Genomic DNA, 17,837 nt, shown 5'->3' with positions numbered 1-17,837 from the left:
CACGGAGAAATTGTTTAATTTCATTTATAAAACTTTTAAAGTCTTTGAGTAATGTTAAAAATTTCCCGTAATCAACAAAATTTTCCAATAACTAGGACTTCACAAGTTAGAGAAAATTGCAGTCTGCAACCTTATTTGAGAAAATAGCCATTATTAGTTATTATTTGTCCTGTAGTAGTCCCAGGAAATATGGGCCTTTTTAGATAAGGTATTGTGCAAATCCTAAAGACCTGAGGACTGTGAAATCAGTTTTTAATTCATTTTTAACCACATTAAAGCTACAAAATTTTAGGTTGGAAACAACACAAGGAGTTTGTGAATAGATGGGGAACTATGAATTGTGATTTTCCTGAGACGTACGTGCTTGCCAAATGGAAAAAACATGACAAGGTCAGATGCATCCTACAAAAAGCAAAGTTGGAGTATGTCACAAAGGCAGGTGTGAGATGCTTTGAAATTTAGGCTGGAGAAGGAAAGTTTAGAGGAAAGACTGTTTTGAGTGGGAAGAGAACTGCAGGCACCCACATGCATGCACATGCACACACGCACACGCCTGCACACACAGACATGTCCTCCCTAAGGAATGGAGGCGGTTGCAGTTGCGCTGCGCGTATGTGTGTGAGGGCTTACTCTATTGTTTGATAATACTTGATCCACACCTCAACTTCAGCCACTCTTGAAAGGAGGTAGAGGACTTAAAATCATTAATTTCCACAGCAGACTTGATGGTGGTATATGACAAGCGCAGAGCAGGAAAATACATTAAATAGCTTCTTTGACCCTCTCTGGAGGAACGACGGGAAATCTCCTTGCCATGCATATCTCCTTAACTGGGCAAAGACTTCTCTATCTGACCTGCGGTGCCTGAAAAAAGAAACCTGTGTTTGCTCATTATGCTATTTACATTTACAAGTAGTTACATTTGGGATGTTTATTGACAAGGAGAAATCAAATGTAATGTATATTGTTAAGATTATTTGATCCCTCCTCTGGAAAGACTTCAGAAGCTGCCCGAGCTTCCCTTTAAAACATGACCAAGGGGGAATTCCCTTCCCATCAACACCTTTCTCAGGGAATTAAATATTTGTCCCCAGATACTCTTAAAGAGTATTGAGAAATAGACTATAGACTATTCTCTGTTGTTGCCTATTATTATAAGCACATCTCTAAAGAGATGTGTCAGTTATCTCCTCCTTTCCTATTTGTGCCAATTTCTTCATCTCAGCTTGGATAATTTGTAACAGTTGTCGTGGGCAAGGAGGCTTTTTGGTCAGATCAATGATTAGGCCATAAAACTACAGTATTCCCTCTGAGATCTCAACCCAGACCAAACTATTTCTTGCATAGTAAAATATGAGGATCATAGGCAGAGAAGTTCCCAGCATCCCCTAAATAAAAAAGCACCAAATCAGATACTTAACAGGATCTTTGAATGAAACAGAGGTGTCCTGCAAAGCTTTGAATTACTTGCAACCAGTTGACAGGCAATGGTGAGGAAATATTAGCCTTCCATGTCAAATTTCCCCTTACTGCTTCATCACCGGGCCACCAGAAAGGCATGAAACTGCATGTGCCTGTATCTCCGCAGCAGAGGATTCCCTGTACCAGCGCTGGGTCAGAGACGAACTGGAGGTCAGCTGCGCTGTCTGAAGCAGAGGAAGGTAAGGGTGTGAGGATATGTTTGTTTATATGTATTGTTAGGGAAAATATCCCACTTCACTGGAATTTAAATTTGGTACTGTTTTCCAGGCAGGTAGCAGAGAACTGGGCAGGAGGGGAAAAGTATAAGAAAAACTGATAAAAATAATTATTGGTTATAATTTATTTCTAAAGGGAGGCTTAACAGACTGCTTTCCTTCCTGTCTCCCTGCAGCGCAGTTTATTATACTGTAAAATTAACGTAAAATGAAGGTATAGTTTTGTGCACTGTTCGGATTTGGTAAAGGCAAAAAGCCAACACCACATATCCATTGCCTGCTCTTGATTGCTAACCATAATGAAGGAAAAGAAAAAGCACATCCACAATTGTCTGACCCCCTATGAACATCTAGCTCTACTCTGTCATTGCTTACCGTCTGTCTGCCTTGATATTATTCCATACTGGTGGTAGAAATTCACCTCTCATGGCAATGGCCAGTTCTTGTTAATTTGCTATTAGCATTTTCTTGACTAAGGGGATTTCAGCATGATCTTATGTAGCTAGGAGATGCTGCTAGCCAAAGCTAGCTCTGAACAGCTTGACTTATGTGCCTGGCAACACACAGAACTTAAAGAACAATTAGCTTGGGTGCTGGAAACAGTAGGCTCTTCCAGGCTAATATGCCCTATTGTTCAGCATGTGAGGCTCTTTCATGAGGGTCAGTAAACCCATTTTTCCGTTATATTTCATAATCTACTTTAGAAAAAAAAAAACAACAACAGCAAAACAAAACTTTTCCTAAAATCCAATTTTCTTCCCAACTGGAACAGCAAATGATTTTCAGTAAAGCTGCTAGCAAAAATTGGCTGAAAGCAGGAACTCGTTAGTGTTCAATATTGTTAGTAAACATTTTTCCCTAAAAAAAGAGTTTCGTGGACAAACCCCCACACTCACCTGTCCTGCTAAGAGCCTGTTTAAAACCTGGTAGAGTGTGTTGCCCTGGGAAAGGTAGGAACAAACACAGCAGAGCCAAACCTGCCACGTCCTCAGCCCCATTCATCCTGCTCTTGGCCTCTCCATACCACTGTCCTTTCTGTTCCCCACACTGCCCAGCACCCAAAATAAACAGAGTGTCCATGCAAATGGAAAGAGGTAAGTTATGAAGGGCTCAGGTCTTGTTTGCCTTTATATGGCTCAGGCAGTGCAAAGGAACCTGATCCAGAAGTAAGTCTACAGCCCTGGCTAAACTAGCACGAAAAAGTGTTAGTGTAACTCGCAATCTGTGCAAGAAGCTTTGCTTTATTTATACCTGGGAGTTTCCCACTTTTTCATCTTAATGAATATCTCAGTAAGCCACCTGTGCTTCTATTATCTATCACATCCTGAGAGAAGTGCATCTTTTGCTTACAGAAAAGGCACTGCATAGGGGATTGATGTCAGTGTGATTTTTCTTCAGGCACATTGCAGGCACTGCTGTGTTCCAGACAAGGCCAGTTTGCCCCCACTGGCACTTCTAATAGTTGTCTTTAGTATTACTTACCAGCTGAGAGTGCAGAGGTGAGGGTCAGCTGTGCAAGTACCACCAAGCATCATGGAAGGAAAAGAGAGCAACTGGCATAGGAGATGTCCTCAGTTGTTTGGCAATGGGTTTGTGCTGAAGTCTGAATACCAATAAAAAGGTGACACTACTCATATGCACGAACTGCCTCACTTGCCCTGGCAAACTCTACCACTTCTGGCTTACAGAAGGAAAAAAAAAAACATTTTTTTGACCTAATGCTGCTTTGACATCTGCTCTGGTTTGGCTAGAGCTCATCTAACATCACAGAGCCCAACATATAGTCCTTGCAAACAGACGCTTCTGGGAAGGCACAAAACCCCAAAAATCTACCAGCCATCTGCTCTGCCACAAACTGCATCTAGAGAAGGCTCTGGGATGAAGGGCGATCTCCTTGAGAGGTGTTAGTCTTAGACAGTGCCAAGGGAAGGAGGTGGACTGAAACACAAATGGATCATGTCCTTATTGCACACAAGCTGGCTCATCCAGATTAATATCTGGCATCGGTGTGGCTGCTGAAGCCTGCACTTTCTTGGAATTACATCCATATCACAGTGTCCAGCAGCAGGTGTGTTTGTGGACACTGGTAAGCAATCTTGTTAACAGCAAGGAGATAATAATAATAAAATCCCTAATGCAGAAGACAGCGATGGGTAGCCAGGGCAAACACAGTAAGCAGGGTGATGCATGTCACTGTCTCCTTGTTCGAAATATATACTTAGCAGTGAGGCAGCTGTTCTCCTCCCCAGTCAAGATCCCTGTTGGCCTTTCTTGTAACAAAAGCATCATCCTCTGGGCTAATTTCAGTTCTGAATAATGCAGAAAAAGGACAATGACAGAGGGAATAGATGGAGAGAGTCCATAAAATACTGATTGCATGGGTCAGTAAAGGGTAGGTCCCTAAACAAAGATTTCCCCTGGTTTCTCCAGGCTTTCATTAAGCAAAGAAGGCCTCCTGCACCAGTCCCAGGCAAGTCAGGCCAGAGCTTAGCCTTAAATGGATCAATGCCTTTCTTCACCAGCCACACAGGTAGAGGTAAATCTCCTAGCTTAAAGTCACACAGAGTGAATTTCTCAGCCCCAAAACACACCTGTGCAGAGCACACCTGTGTGTTCATGTTTTTCTTCTAAAGGGAGAATCCAGCTGATTTTCTTCTGCTGTTAATTATTTTTCCCTGAATGCATGTGAACTAGCTGAGCGGTACTCCGCCATTTTCTGAGGGCCAAGTGATGAAGGTCTCTGTCAACCCGCGGGAGGGCCCTGGCTGGAAGCATGCACCAAACCAGCATCTAGAGTTGCATGAACTCACAGTACAACCTGCAACCTGCTAGTGGGCTGCTGGGAGTAATTTGCCCTGCTGGTTGCATCTGGACTTATACAGGCCAAACTCTTTTCTCTCTGTGGATGACCAACAAATTAGCAGCAGAGTGAAGAAGGCTCTGTTGTCTTTAAGAAGGGGGACTAAGGATTAAATCAGTCTTTGTACCTTGCACGGACCTAGACACAGCAAAGCGACAAGGCCCAGGGAACCACTCTTACTTTCCCTAGGTTGGAGCACTGATTTGATCCCAGGTAATATAGAGCTAATTTGAGTCAATTCGCAGCTAGCTAAGTCAAATAAGGCAGAATGAGTCATTTTTCTAGGTGATCCTTCACTTTTCCTGGACTTTTCATTTCCTGCAGGCAGAGTAGTCTCAGAAGATAATACCTTCATTTAGCTCCAAAAAGGCTGTCTAACCAGAAGTAGGAGAAATGAAGTGAGCGTTTTTGAACTGCAATTCCCCTGGGAGCAGGAGCCACCATCTGGGCAGGGGATGTGTTTGCTAGGAAGATCCTCTGTATGCTAATGTGAAAGTATTTGCTGTGGGATGAAATAAAGGCAACCCGCTTTGGGATAGTGAAACTACAAGCAAAATCAGGGCCAGGAATCTCAATTATTCAGAGAATTTTAAACAGTGAAAAGGTATGTTTTCTTCCATCAGAACTACCAAACAGGTGTTACAAATATTTCTGTTCCCTATTCTATGTAATATTTTTCATTTGGCGTTAACCTTGACCTCAGATAACAGTGTCCCTTTGGATTACCTGCTATGGCTAGTGATATAAATGAAATAAGAAGTGCTGCAATTACGGATTATCTGACAATTTGTTTCACATTCATTGCTGTTCCTATATTATGCTGCATTTTTTTTAAGGCAGACAGTGTTTCTCTATTTCCTGTGTATTACCATTATCACGCTGCTGTAAACCTAAATATTTTCCTGGGATAACTGTCTTGCTTAACTTTATTTTTCAAACCTGTGAATAGTAGCAAAGTGGCCTCTTGAAGGCAAAGCTTATAAACTGCATCTGTCTTCTGCCCAATAAAATGGTTAATCCCAAGTTTTGTTCTACCAAAAGCAATTCTGCAGAGGTGCTTACCTTTGTGAGTTGTGAGTACTGCTGGAGGGCAAAACCTTCCCCTCAAATAAGGTGTCACCTCCTTCTGAGCTGCAGCAAAAAGAGAGAGAGAGTAACCTGTGGAAGAGGAAAACTTGGCTCCCTGACATTGGCAGGCCTTGCTAGCCCTGTCTACCCTAACAGAAACAGGAGTCCTGGCTTGCTTTGGAACCTCATTGACTGGGGTGCGGTAGCAAACACAGGGTGAAAACATAGCAGGACAAGCACATGCAGTTTCCGTGGACATTATCAGGCTAAGATGTTTTTATGCTCTTGGAAACCAGTGTGTCTTTCATTTCTCAATGCAATGCAACATATGCTAAACACTAGGTTTGCTAACCTTCTGCTAAAAGAGTTTTGAGGTAGTTGGTATTCCTGCTATTGACTTATCTTTAATCTAATACCATATATTCTACTGTGCATTTCAGCTCTTTTCGCGGCAGCTGGTGAGGATCTGTGATGAATGATGTCCCTTGTCCCTGAAACAGCTACCAAAGAAATACACTGTGTATTTCCATAATTACTTTTTTTTTTTTTTTTTGGACTGGCTGAAGGAAGCTATTTCTGCCGTAGACAAAGCATGTTCAGATCTTGCTGCTGCGAAAGAGCTGCGAGTTCCTCTAACTGTGGGATATTATTTGGGTCAAGGACAATACTAAAGCCTAATAGTACTGGGAATTGTTGGATTTACAGGGGGAAAAAAATGTCCTTAAGTAGCTCTAAAGAACAATCTATTCACTTTACTTTCACTGCTTTTGTCTGGAGGACAATTGGGAAAGATTCAGATAGGAGACCTCCAATGACAGGATTCTTTAAACCCCTGATATCAAAGTTGCAGATAACACAGCTGTACCAGCTGAGTGATGAACAATCCTTCCATGGTTACAGACTGAAGAATTTGGGGAAGAATGCAAAAGAGAGAGAACTGTAATACAAGAAAGGGAAGGGGAGAGGGGGCATTCCTATTTCTGCATGAAATAGTCTCTTATCTTGATTTCTTCTAGTCTATAACGCTTTATCTCCTTTAACTGCTCTGCATGACTCCTACTGGACCCTGTGTACTGCTTAACGTCATAGTGCGGCATGAGTTAACTATCAAGCTAACTTATTTCACAGCTCAAACACTCTCTAGAGGCCTGGGCTTGCCCACAGGGGTAGCGAAATCTCCATTGACTTCTGTAGGAGATGCGGCAGATGCACAGAGAAAGAGTCCGAAGGAGGGACTCTGCATCTTAAAGGAGTCACCCGCTCTTGAACTACTCCTTTCAGAGATTGTATCAGTAGAACTGAAAGCAAGATAAAGCCATTAGTGTAGAGCAAAGATTAAAAACACACACAGATGAGTACAATTTGTCTGTGCAGCGCTTCCTCATGAACCAAAGGGCTGGGAGGACAGTACATCTAGTTCAATTTCAGTATATCACTGTTGGCAAAAAATAACAAAATGCACTCTGTGGTACAAGAATTGCTGATTCTAGACAATTACATCAGCCTTGCAAAGCATAATCAAGGAATATACTGAAAGCATGAAGTCCACTGCAGTCAAAACAACAAGGCATCAATAGCAAATACATCACACACATCTCTGTCTTCTCTGTTTTCTTTAAAAACCTGACCCGATTTCCTGAAGAACAAGGCAGGCTGCCTCTCTCTGTGTCCCTCCATTGTAAGGGTTTTTTGTTGTTATTGCTATATTTTACTTACTGGCTGGTTCCACTCAGATTTGACAGAAAGGTGAAGGCCTCAGAGCTAATTCAGTTCCCATGAGTTTCATGGAAACAGGCACCTGAGTGCAGAGGAAAAGGTTGCTACAGAGTGCCTGCATTTAAAAAGAGGTGAATGACCTTTTGCAATATTAGACTTGGAAAGGTCAAGAGAGGGAGAAGCAGAGACCTTATAAATACCTCAACAACAGGAAAATCTCTCAATTTGTGTGTAAAAAACACAACTGTAGGAAACCTGACTTCATTAGTTCGTGGAGCTCCCTGTATCTGTTTGGCTTTCACTGGCTTTTATAGTGAATAAAGCCTCCTCTGTAGCAACAGTCCTGCAATTAGTATATGGGATTAATAAAACTAGGAAGCATTGCAAGATGTGGATTTGAATATAGAGGGTGTCTGTTATGAGCTCCTCCATGGAGTCCCCAGCCTGAGGCTGGGACAGAGGTTGAACTGAGGTGGGAGCTGCATGCCCCTACAAAGGAGATGCTGGCCACAGGCAAGAAAGATGGGAGGATATCTGCTAATTACTCCAGATTGTTGTCTCCCAGCACGGCTAACAGCTCGTCAGTGCTGCATATAGCTTTCAGTCTCCTGAAAGGAAAAATTTTAACAACTTCTGAACATTAGGAAAAAATCCAACCTGTTCATCATAGCCACTATAGTGGGGCAACTTCTGGGCCTTTCTTCTGCATGCATTATACCATGCACTTCTCTGAGATGCCTGAATACATCACAGGTTTTCTCTAAAATCGCATCACAGACTAACATTTGTAAGAAACATTTACTTAATACAAGTTTATTCAGCTGAGATAGACTGAGCAGCTTCTTGTATTTCTGGATGTACTCTCTAATGCTGAATTGAAAAGGCTACAGTGATTGTATTAAGAGGGAAGTTTGACATCTGATTTCACTTACTGCAAAAATCTGAAACAAAATAGGCAGAAAGAAAGGTGACCTTTGTGTGTCTGAATTGACTGATGGATGATGAATTTTTTGTAAAGTCGTCTTTGTTGGTACATGGCCTATTGGATTAACTCCCAGCCTTCTGATTAAAGTGCAACCAAGTATATTTTGAGGAAGAGACAGATGGACTCTTTCTATAACCATTAATTTCAATAGAAATGTGTGGCAATCTGCCAGCACCTTTGGTTTTCTTGTGGATCTCTAATGGCAAAAGGATTAGACCCAAAGAAATCTATCGCAGCTTCAGGCCTCACCCCAGCACTGATTCAAAGTTGAAGAATCCAACCAAGCCATCTTCCCCCTAGTACACACTGAGTACTGTCCTGATGAGTTTGTCTCATAAATCCTCACTCACTGAATTTTTATTTTCCTTCAAAACCCAGTAGGTACTTGCAGCAGAGATGAGTAATTGAGCTCACAGAGAAGCTATCCTTCTTTCAGTCAGCAAGACTGATTTTTGAAACAGTGGCAATATGGCAACCTTAGCCCCAACAAACAGACTTTCTGTTTCCTGAATTGTCTCTGCAGAGCCTCGTAGAATTTGCAGATTCTTCCCCATGGCTCTGCTAGTTACAAATTTGATGTCATAGGTATGTCTTGGTGATGGAGGAACCGTAAGAACACTAGGAGCACTTCAAAACAGACTTCTTCATCACTTTAAGATAAAAATCATCACCATCTAAAAGAACAAAAGAGTCTGAACAGTGCCCAGGAAATTGTTGCTAGATTCAACTAACCTCATAAACTATATCTTGGTAGTTCAACACTCTTTCTATAAACAAGCCCAACGAGATCGCTCTAAAGATTCCCACCCAGCCAGTTACTGCTAATACTTAGCAGTAACTTATCTTATCTGTAAAGATAATCACACTGCTAGGTCTGTTTATGGTTGTCAGGAAATACTACTGCCCTGGATCACGAAACACAGCTGAGTCATTTGCAGGCTGTACCAACCAGACCATGGAAGAAAAATCAGTATTGTCAGCTATTCCTTCATTTTAAGAGCCTGTCTGACAAGGCCATAAAATGAAGAGATTCTTTCTGCTGATCCTGTTCATCTCTGATAAGGTTCATGTGAAGGCAACAGAGATTCAATTGACAGAATATTTGGATGATTTAGACAAAAATAAAATGCCTGTCATGCTTTGCCCCATTCCCCATTCTTGTTACTATTCGAAAAAAGTAACACCCAGATGACAGTCATATGGCTGATGATCTATCTAGTGCAGGTGAACTCACAAGCAATGCCAATAAGGAAGCAGAAGCACAGTGATGAACTCCTCACTAGTCGGACTTAAACCTCAACCAGTTGTCTGCCATTTAGTCAGAAACCCCAGCCATTACAGCTTCCACACCCTGTCTTCTCCATCACATGCAATGCCATGTTTCAGGCTTTGTCCATTCCCTTCAGTGGTATCTCACAGGACTGGAGGACATGCAGCCACTCTCTGCAAGGCCACAGCCTCATGCAGCAGCTCCCACCGCCTGGAACAACAGAAAGGTACAGCTTATGAAGAGGGGTTTTGGAAGGGGAGATGGAACGAATGGGCTATTCATAGGGTGCTCAGACCCAACAGCACTTGAGACAGCTATGCCTTCAATCCTTTCCTTCGCCATACAGCCAGTCCAAAATGAACGGCAGCCCATCACTTTTCGGGAGTTTATAACATGAGATGTTAAAAGACACTGTCAAATGTCTGCATCCTGCATACCCTAGCAGGGTTCCTGTCACTGACTCACCTGCTATCTTTCCTAGCACAGTGATGAGAAACACTGATAAAATAGTATTTCCTATTTAACAGGAGTGTCACACCTTGCAGTTCTGAAAAAATGACCTTGTGCCATGAGAAACAAGGAAGTATCTATGTTAGATGATAGATCGGTTTTCATATTCTCTATCAGCTAACATGCATCTTTTGGTATTCAGATATGGTAGAAGTGTAGAAAGCAATGTGTCGCTCATTTATCTGAGTGCTTTGACCTTATAAGCGCTATTTAGACTTTCCTGCCTTTACAGTAAGATACCGGGCTGTGCAGTCTTTTGAGATTCACAGTTACACTACCATACGTAATGCCACATACGGCCACACTCACTTCAGTTTTCTGTTGGGTGAGTCATCCTGTTTCCTAGAACAAACGTTTGGGGTCAGACAAGTGAGGAGCAACGGGAGCAAAGTAAAACCTGAGATCACCATGGTATGTTTCAAGGTTTTTTCCATTAGGTTGTGCATTCTTTATTTCTGCTACTAGTAGGTACAATTTAAGGTTCAATCGCATATTCCATTATGCCAGCTCTACACAGGAAAACAAAAAGACAGTTCCTCACAGAGGGAGCCTGATGTGAGCCCTCATTGAACACCTAACCTGGCGTTCAGCTGCAAACCTCTGTCAGTGATTGTGGAGCTACCTCAATAATTTAATGTTTTTTTTTTCTGCTTACTTTTTCATACTATCATGATGCTATCTCCCACTGATTCAGCTTAAATTATAATAAAAAATAACTGTTCTTATTGCATTTCAGTCCTTCCCTTTTTTTCATGCAGCTGAAATTTAAAACAGGCAAAGGTTCCAAATGCTTCTTAAAGAATGTTTAGGTCCAAAAAATGACATATCTACTGCAGCATATGGGATCTTTTCTACAATAGAAAACTTCAAACTTACTCAAATGCCACCCAGGGTGGTCAGGTGCAAAGACTTTTGTCATATTCACCAGTATATCTTCCAAACTTTGTAACAGATGTTAGCCCATGCTGTAGCCTTGATTTCTGCAGTCACCAGCAACCTGCACAAACAACAAATTATCTTACAAATGCCATATCTAAGCATCCATAAAGAAAGTAGCAGTAGTATGTTAATACAACATATGACAATTAATACAACTTCTAGTGCTAAATAAGAAGGAACACCAGAAGAAAGTAATGATTAATTAAAACTGTAAGAATTATTTGCTTGTTCAAATATTAAGTCTTATTGGAAAAAAGCCATTGAGCAATATAAAAGAACCTAATTCTTGCATCTAATAACAGAGCAAGATAACATATTGCATTTTTGAGTGTGTTAGACTTCTTCATCAAAGATAATAGTCAACTAGAAAACAATGTTTTCCGGTTTGAAGATAGACAGCTCTTGAGTTGTGCTGCTTACTCTTCCTCCAGTACACAAATAGTAAATCAAAAGATTTAGCACTCTTTAAAAGCAACAAAGTCTCACACTGTACAATTAGATTACAGAATTCATTGCTACAAGGTATATATGAAGCCACTTCAACAGGGTTCAACGGAGGACTAGTCCCTCATACAAATGATAGTAACATGCAATATTAAGATAACATAGTCTTTCCACAGAAGCTAGTCCCTCTTGCAAGAAGGGACCTTTATCACCTTTATCTTTGGGCACAAGCAAAGAGCATTACTTATGAATAGGTTTTCCATTACAAGTTACAACAGAACTTCTTATTCTTTGTCTACTCAGTGCAAGGCACAGGAAGAAGCAGAATGCGGGCCAAATGGGCTGCTGCATCAACCTGCTGTCCATCCTGTCACTCTGGGCACTGAGGGCGCTCCATACTTTGGTGCTATCTGTAAAGCTCTGTCAGGCAGAGCCCCATCTCCAGTGAATTCATAACTGTACGGAAAGTGATAGTTTGCAATTGACTTCAGCAGTGCCAAGATTTCACCACTGCGTTATATGTTTCAGTTCATTCACAGCAGCCGGCAAATGTGAGGAGGTCTGAGGTTCCAGTACTGCACACTGTTTCTGCAGCATTCACATCTGGACTGTCTCAGGGCAGCTCAGTTAGGCTGGCTGTTGCCGAGTAGTGCTGAGAAGCCATCTGTTAACCCCTTCCCTTCCTACCCCAGTTCTAGTTTTAAAATACTAGCTGTAGAAAACATCCACTTACCATACTGCTGCCCTTTTTGCTTCTTGTTCCTGAATAAACCTCTTTGTGGGGAAAGGATCTTCAGATCCAATTGACATATCACTGGTGTAGCGTATATGGGGAGAGGGGCATGCTGTTCAACACTGCGGCTGCAAACTGCCACCAGTATGAGCAGGGTAGACAATACTGTGTAGCTGTATTTTTACCAGCATGTTTTTCTCTCTCCGCATTACAGCTGCCACCTTCCTGCCAGTGCTGCAATCACTGGCATTGGTTGCAGAGGCAGAGAATTATGGATTGAATAGCTCATACAGTTACAGCCTTGAAAGCCAGCACGCAACAATTTTATTTGCTGCAGAAAGCAAGAGAGAGAGGGGGAGAAGAGAGAGTCAAAGACATATGGAGGAGGACAACCACACCTCCATGTAACAAAGGATGACTGCCATGGACTGATGTGAGGAAAAAGCACAGAACAGTGAGGTCAGAGAACAAGACTGGTCATGTGGCAGTTTTAATTGTCTCTGACTGCAAAACACCATAAACGTTACCACTAGCATCAATTATGATGTTTTTTTCCTATACGTTTCCCTCTGTACAGCACTCCTCCTTTTCTACAGACACAAAATAAAACTAGTCTTGGCAACACAAAACAATTTTTTCCTGGCTTTCTAGCTTCTCCCCTCCCCAGATTAATTATCCCTTTCCCTCAGTGGAAATATATAGCTCTGTCCACTACAATTTGGGAAATGACAAAATGAACACAGAGCCTGCAATAAGAAGTGAGCATTTGTTAGACAGACAACAGATGTAGCCACCCCTTTGCTGGATGCCTCATGTCGTGCTTTATGAGGCATTGTTCTGTTTCATTTACGATCGCACTATCTTCCTCTCTCACTCATACGTGTGGTGAAGACACATGCCACTTTCCCAGTCTGCTGCTCTCGATCTCAACGAGTAAAGACTTCCTGTGGTGGGAACCTGGTGCAAGCTTCTTTATTCAACCCTAAAACTCATATAAGTGTACCTTGTTCTGACAAGGGCATTTCCCTACAGTGTAAAAAGAAACACACACTTCCTGAGAATTAGGATCATGCTGCAGCTTAGAAACTGGGAGAAAAGAGCCAGAGAAGAATTTAATAACACTAACTGCTTCATCTTCCTGAATGGATCAAGGAAATGTTTTCCTTCATGATCTAGTTTAATTCTGTGTATTTATTGTGATATCTGGATCCATGGAAATTACATGGACTATTGACCTGTGGCTCAAAGGATTTAATTGTTATTTCCAAGTAAGGAATGGAGATACTCAGAACGATCTGGAATGGGCTTCCAAGGGTCTGAAACATACGACCTGTATGTGTGTGTGCATGTGTGTGAGTTAACTCAGAACGGGAGTCTCATTTTCCTACAGATTCAGGTTTAAAATGATACAGCATTTTGACACAACATTTTATTCTTTCATGATCTTGTAAAAGGAATCACAATAGTCCTTCTGGAGCTTGCTTCTCTGGACTTCACGCCTGATCCTCGTATTTCTAACATATTGCAAGGTATGGGGATTTCCCTAGCCATCTGTGTGCAGTGGCTTGTCCTAGGGCACCGTATCAGCAAGATCCCAGGGGTCTCAGAGGGATATCGAAGAGTGGATTCACACACACATACACATGAGTATGCCGGAGCAGTCCCACTGGTCGTATGCTTTTCAAAGGCATCGGAGCCCTCTTCCTGACTGCATGCTGCCCGAAGCAGGATCTGCCTTGGCTTGCAAAGGTGGGATAATCCTTTAAAATAGGCACCAAATCAGTTCAGCAGCTCTTCATAAGACTGCAGCTTCACAAATACCAGAAAAACCGTAAGTCAGTGCATTTGGAAATATGGAGCCTGGGGGATGTTGTACTACCACAGTTACTCATTATGATAAAGATTTCTGGGAAAATTCAGGAATATTAAACAAAGAGCATGTACTTGGGGACAAGTTGAAGGTCAGAGCAGGTTATTACCCTGCTCATGGGTTTGACATTTCATTCTTCTAGTGACTTCAATAACTGCCAAGAGTTTACAGAAACCAAGACGAAACATCTTCTTGTTTAAAACTGATAAGGACAAGTTCTGGAAAGAGATCACTTCAGTCTAAGTCACGAACCTACTGTTTACACCACTTATCTGTTTGCTCAGGACCTGTGATCACTGCTTTGTGCACCACCAGCTTAGCAACAGACCACGTTCCTGCAGGCAGAAGTATGAGTGCATTACTGCAGTACGCTCTCGTGACAGTTTCTTCTTGTCAGTGGAACGTCATCCCTGAATGGACAGTTTCTTCCTCCACAGCCCTCTTTTTGCTTCTCCCCACAGATTTCTCGCAATATGCTTGCTCTGGGTCCTAGCTTTTAAGCAGTTTCTCCAAGTAGGCACTAATGTCAATAATGAGCTTTACTTCTGTGCAAAGACCCAACCTTTTGGCTGTAATGATTTTCTCTTTTTCTTGGTTCCAATGTATACATTTTTTTCTCTCGGAAAGCAGTTTCTTCTAATCCATGACAATCGCTTGTCATCTTTCATTATAAATTGCATCTGGTAAGGGCTTATAGCTTCCTTTTCGTGGAGAAAGAGTACCTGCCACAATGTGGGTACAGATTATACATTTGGAACATAGTGAGATCCTACAGACTGTAGCCAAGAACGTAAAAATTGAGAGACCCCCTGGGTCTGGGTCATTGGCTCCTTAAGGCCTGGGCAGCTCCTTTTAGACTTCTGCAAAAAAGGGTCTGACATTTCTTTTTGCACCTGGACAATGAGCAGGAATTCTCAAGGGAGCCAAGGAATCCACCCTGTCCCAGCTTACTCCCCAGCAACAAGGGCGAGTTCATTTAAGAGGAAAGCTACCACTTAACTTGGAGGAGTGGCTCCAAAGACTCTCCTAGAAAGCAGGGAAGATTGTGTTGGGGTATGAAAAAGAGAACCCAGCCCCCTCGACCCCCCAACTTGCTGCCCTGGCCACTGGATTTTTCCTGCTTGCCTTCTTTGCTCCTAGCCTTCAGACTAGCGTCTTTATTTTCTCCACACAGCCACACAACTTGAATAAATTGGATAGAGATGCCCCTCTTTCCACTCCCTGTCAGAAATGGCATTTATCTAGCACTACATGCCAATTGCCACACTTAGCAGAGGATAACAAATGAGGTGATATAAGATAAGAACTAAAGATGGAATAAAATGAGGACAGGATTATTAGCTGAGCAAAACCATACTGGCAGCTTTTATCAGTTCTGTTTTAGTTAGGTCAGTCAGGTGCTAAAGGACCAGGTAATACCACATATGCAAGACACAGGTGATGGACAAAGTCAGAAAATCCAGCTTGATGCCAGTATATATAGTTGTCAACCGTATATTGAAGTATCTTATTTGGTATTATCCTATCCAATTGCCTTGCACAGATTAAGATAACTTTCTTAGTCACTGAAATAATAACAGCAGATTCTGGCACAGTGATAGCATTCCCCCAGCCTTGAAGCCGTATTCTTCAAAGCGCTCCTTAAATCTACTTTATATAGTTCATTAGCTTTAATAACCTATTGAGGCAGAAAGTACTACCTCCCTCTTAGTGTTTTAGGATAACCTTTATTTTTACATTAAATATTTACTCTTTCTTCTTACATTTATTTTTGTTTTCCTTTAGTACTTACACACTTACTGATTACATGTCTTTTATCACATGAATTTTCTATGCCGTGTCTCTATTGCGCTGTTCTTGCTTGACTAGAATGGGCTTAAAATTTTATCTGGTCCTATGATAGTCATTTAAAAAGAATTTTTCATGTCTTCAGATTCCTTGAATTCTCTAGGTTCCCTGCTCACACCAGGATTGTAAAGAACATGAGCGCTGCTTATATTCAAATACAACTTGTTTAGAATTGTTCTTGCTTTTTTTGCAGATATTTTCCTTCTTTAGGTTTTAAGCTGATCCCTTTGCAAGAATCTGTTTCATATGGTCTACGAAATAAATGAAAAATAAATTTGACAGAATTAAGTGAACTAACAGAATCCCTGCAATAAAATAATTACCCTAGCATTAAAGCAGGAGTCTTCAGGATGCCTATTAACTTGTTCTAGAAGATACCTAACATGAACAAAGATATTGTGGATAATGGGAACAGAGAGAGAACCACCGTATTCAGAATGCTACGAGCATAAAGAACTATGGAGAAGAAGCTGAATAACTCTTCCGGTAACCTTGAAAAGATACTTGGGATAATTTTAGCAGATAGTTTCAGACTCCGGCATAAATAGGGACAAAAACTAATGAACTCAAAGAATGTTGTGCGGACTTGCTGCTCTTTGGTCGTCTTAACTTTTCTGGTCAAGCAATATGCGGTAGAAATATGAATAGGTATTAAGTGATATAGAAGAATTGCAGAGGTTTTGTAGAACTCTGAAAACAGAGTGACAAAAGCAGAGAGAGAAGAAAAAAAAGCAAAGAACTGGACAACATACTTTAAAAGGAGTTTAGATTTTAATGCTTCAAAATCTGACAGTGGGTGCTCCAGAAATATAAATGCTGTAAATTTGGTATGTCACAGATTGAATCAATTAACATCTGTGATAATGTGACACACGCAATCTGGTATCAAAACTGGCAATTAAGTACATTGTGGTCAACACAACTGTGTCATACAGCATGCCTTCTCTTACTGCCGAGTCACTTAAGAGTAAATTCTTCCAAATTAGGTTGGGATTCAGAGGCTGGGGAACCTTTGACCTCTGAAATGATTAGACTATTGAAAGAAGGAACGTATCAGAAACTGTGGTCTCCTGTGGTAGGGGAAAGTCTACAACTATATGAACAAGACCTGGCAGCTAAGAAAAACAGTGACCAGGAAACAACTTCTGGTCACAGCTAAGGTTCAGCCAGCGTCCAGGTATTACAGAATCTGAGACTAGGTCAGCCAATACATCCTTCTTGGTTCTTTTTAAGAGAAATGAGTCCTATGTCAGTTCTACATTCCAGTCCGAATTCCACTACTGCAGGCTTAAAAGCTATGGTGTATTTGAGAGTGAGTGTAGGCAACCAGACGCAGTGTTTTTTCTGCTTGTACTTTGAAAAAGCCAAAGATGAACCAGCTTTGGGCTGTGTAGGCCTTTGCTTTGAAGTTCAGTGCCCACAGGCAGCCACAATTCTCCGCTCATGCAGTACAAAACTAATGCTGGGTAGAGTGAAAGGATTTTCTCCTCCTTATGGGTCTGTTTGTATCAGAATGATGATGTCTTTTTTCAATGCTGCATTGCATTCTATTTGGCTTACGATTCACTAACCCTTCAGCTTAAGAACTGTTCCTTTCCTAGCTATTTTGCATCCTATAACATGAAGTCAAAGATGTGCTACCTTGTTGTTATTTTATTTTGTAATATTTTCTACAATTCAGCAATCTTGCTTTAGATTTTAGACCTGTTCTTCAATGTACTTGTGGACCTTCCTGGCCTTCAGCTTACTATGGCCTTCCTTTGGGCATTACTGAATCATTAAATGCAACCTGAGCCAAGACAGATCCCTGCTGAAGCCCATTTGATACCTTCTTCTGTTTTGCTAAAGGACCACTGAGAACAGGCCAGAAGCAGCTATCCAAATAATTTCACAGTCC

The 17,837-nt window shown here is 41.5% G+C and overlaps 1 protein-coding gene across 2 annotated transcripts in view; it reads right to left on the bottom strand.

Moving 5' to 3' along the window:
- ACER2 (alkaline ceramidase 2) overlaps positions 1–17,837 on the bottom strand; it is a 43,864-nt gene that overhangs the window by 752 nt on the left and 25,275 nt on the right. Inside the window, exons 7-11 of one of the 2 annotated variants that reach the window (XR_011137776.1) lie at positions 10,983–11,103; positions 9,561–9,806; positions 5,620–5,688; positions 3,180–3,300; positions 660–1,646 (exon numbers count right to left, since the gene is read on the bottom strand). The gene's annotated coding sequence lies outside the window, so the exon portion shown is untranslated. Of the gene's footprint in view, positions 1–6; positions 1,647–3,179; positions 3,301–5,619; positions 5,689–9,560; positions 9,807–10,982; positions 11,104–17,837 lie in introns of those variants that run through there. The other variant, XR_011137777.1, reaches the window with a different exon arrangement.

The sequence above is a fragment of the Struthio camelus genome, chromosome Z, assembly GCF_040807025.1.
Source record: "Struthio camelus isolate bStrCam1 chromosome Z, bStrCam1.hap1, whole genome shotgun sequence".
NCBI lineage: Eukaryota > Metazoa > Chordata > Aves > Struthioniformes > Struthionidae > Struthio > Struthio camelus.
This window is presented reverse-complemented; position numbering and strand designations above follow the sequence as displayed.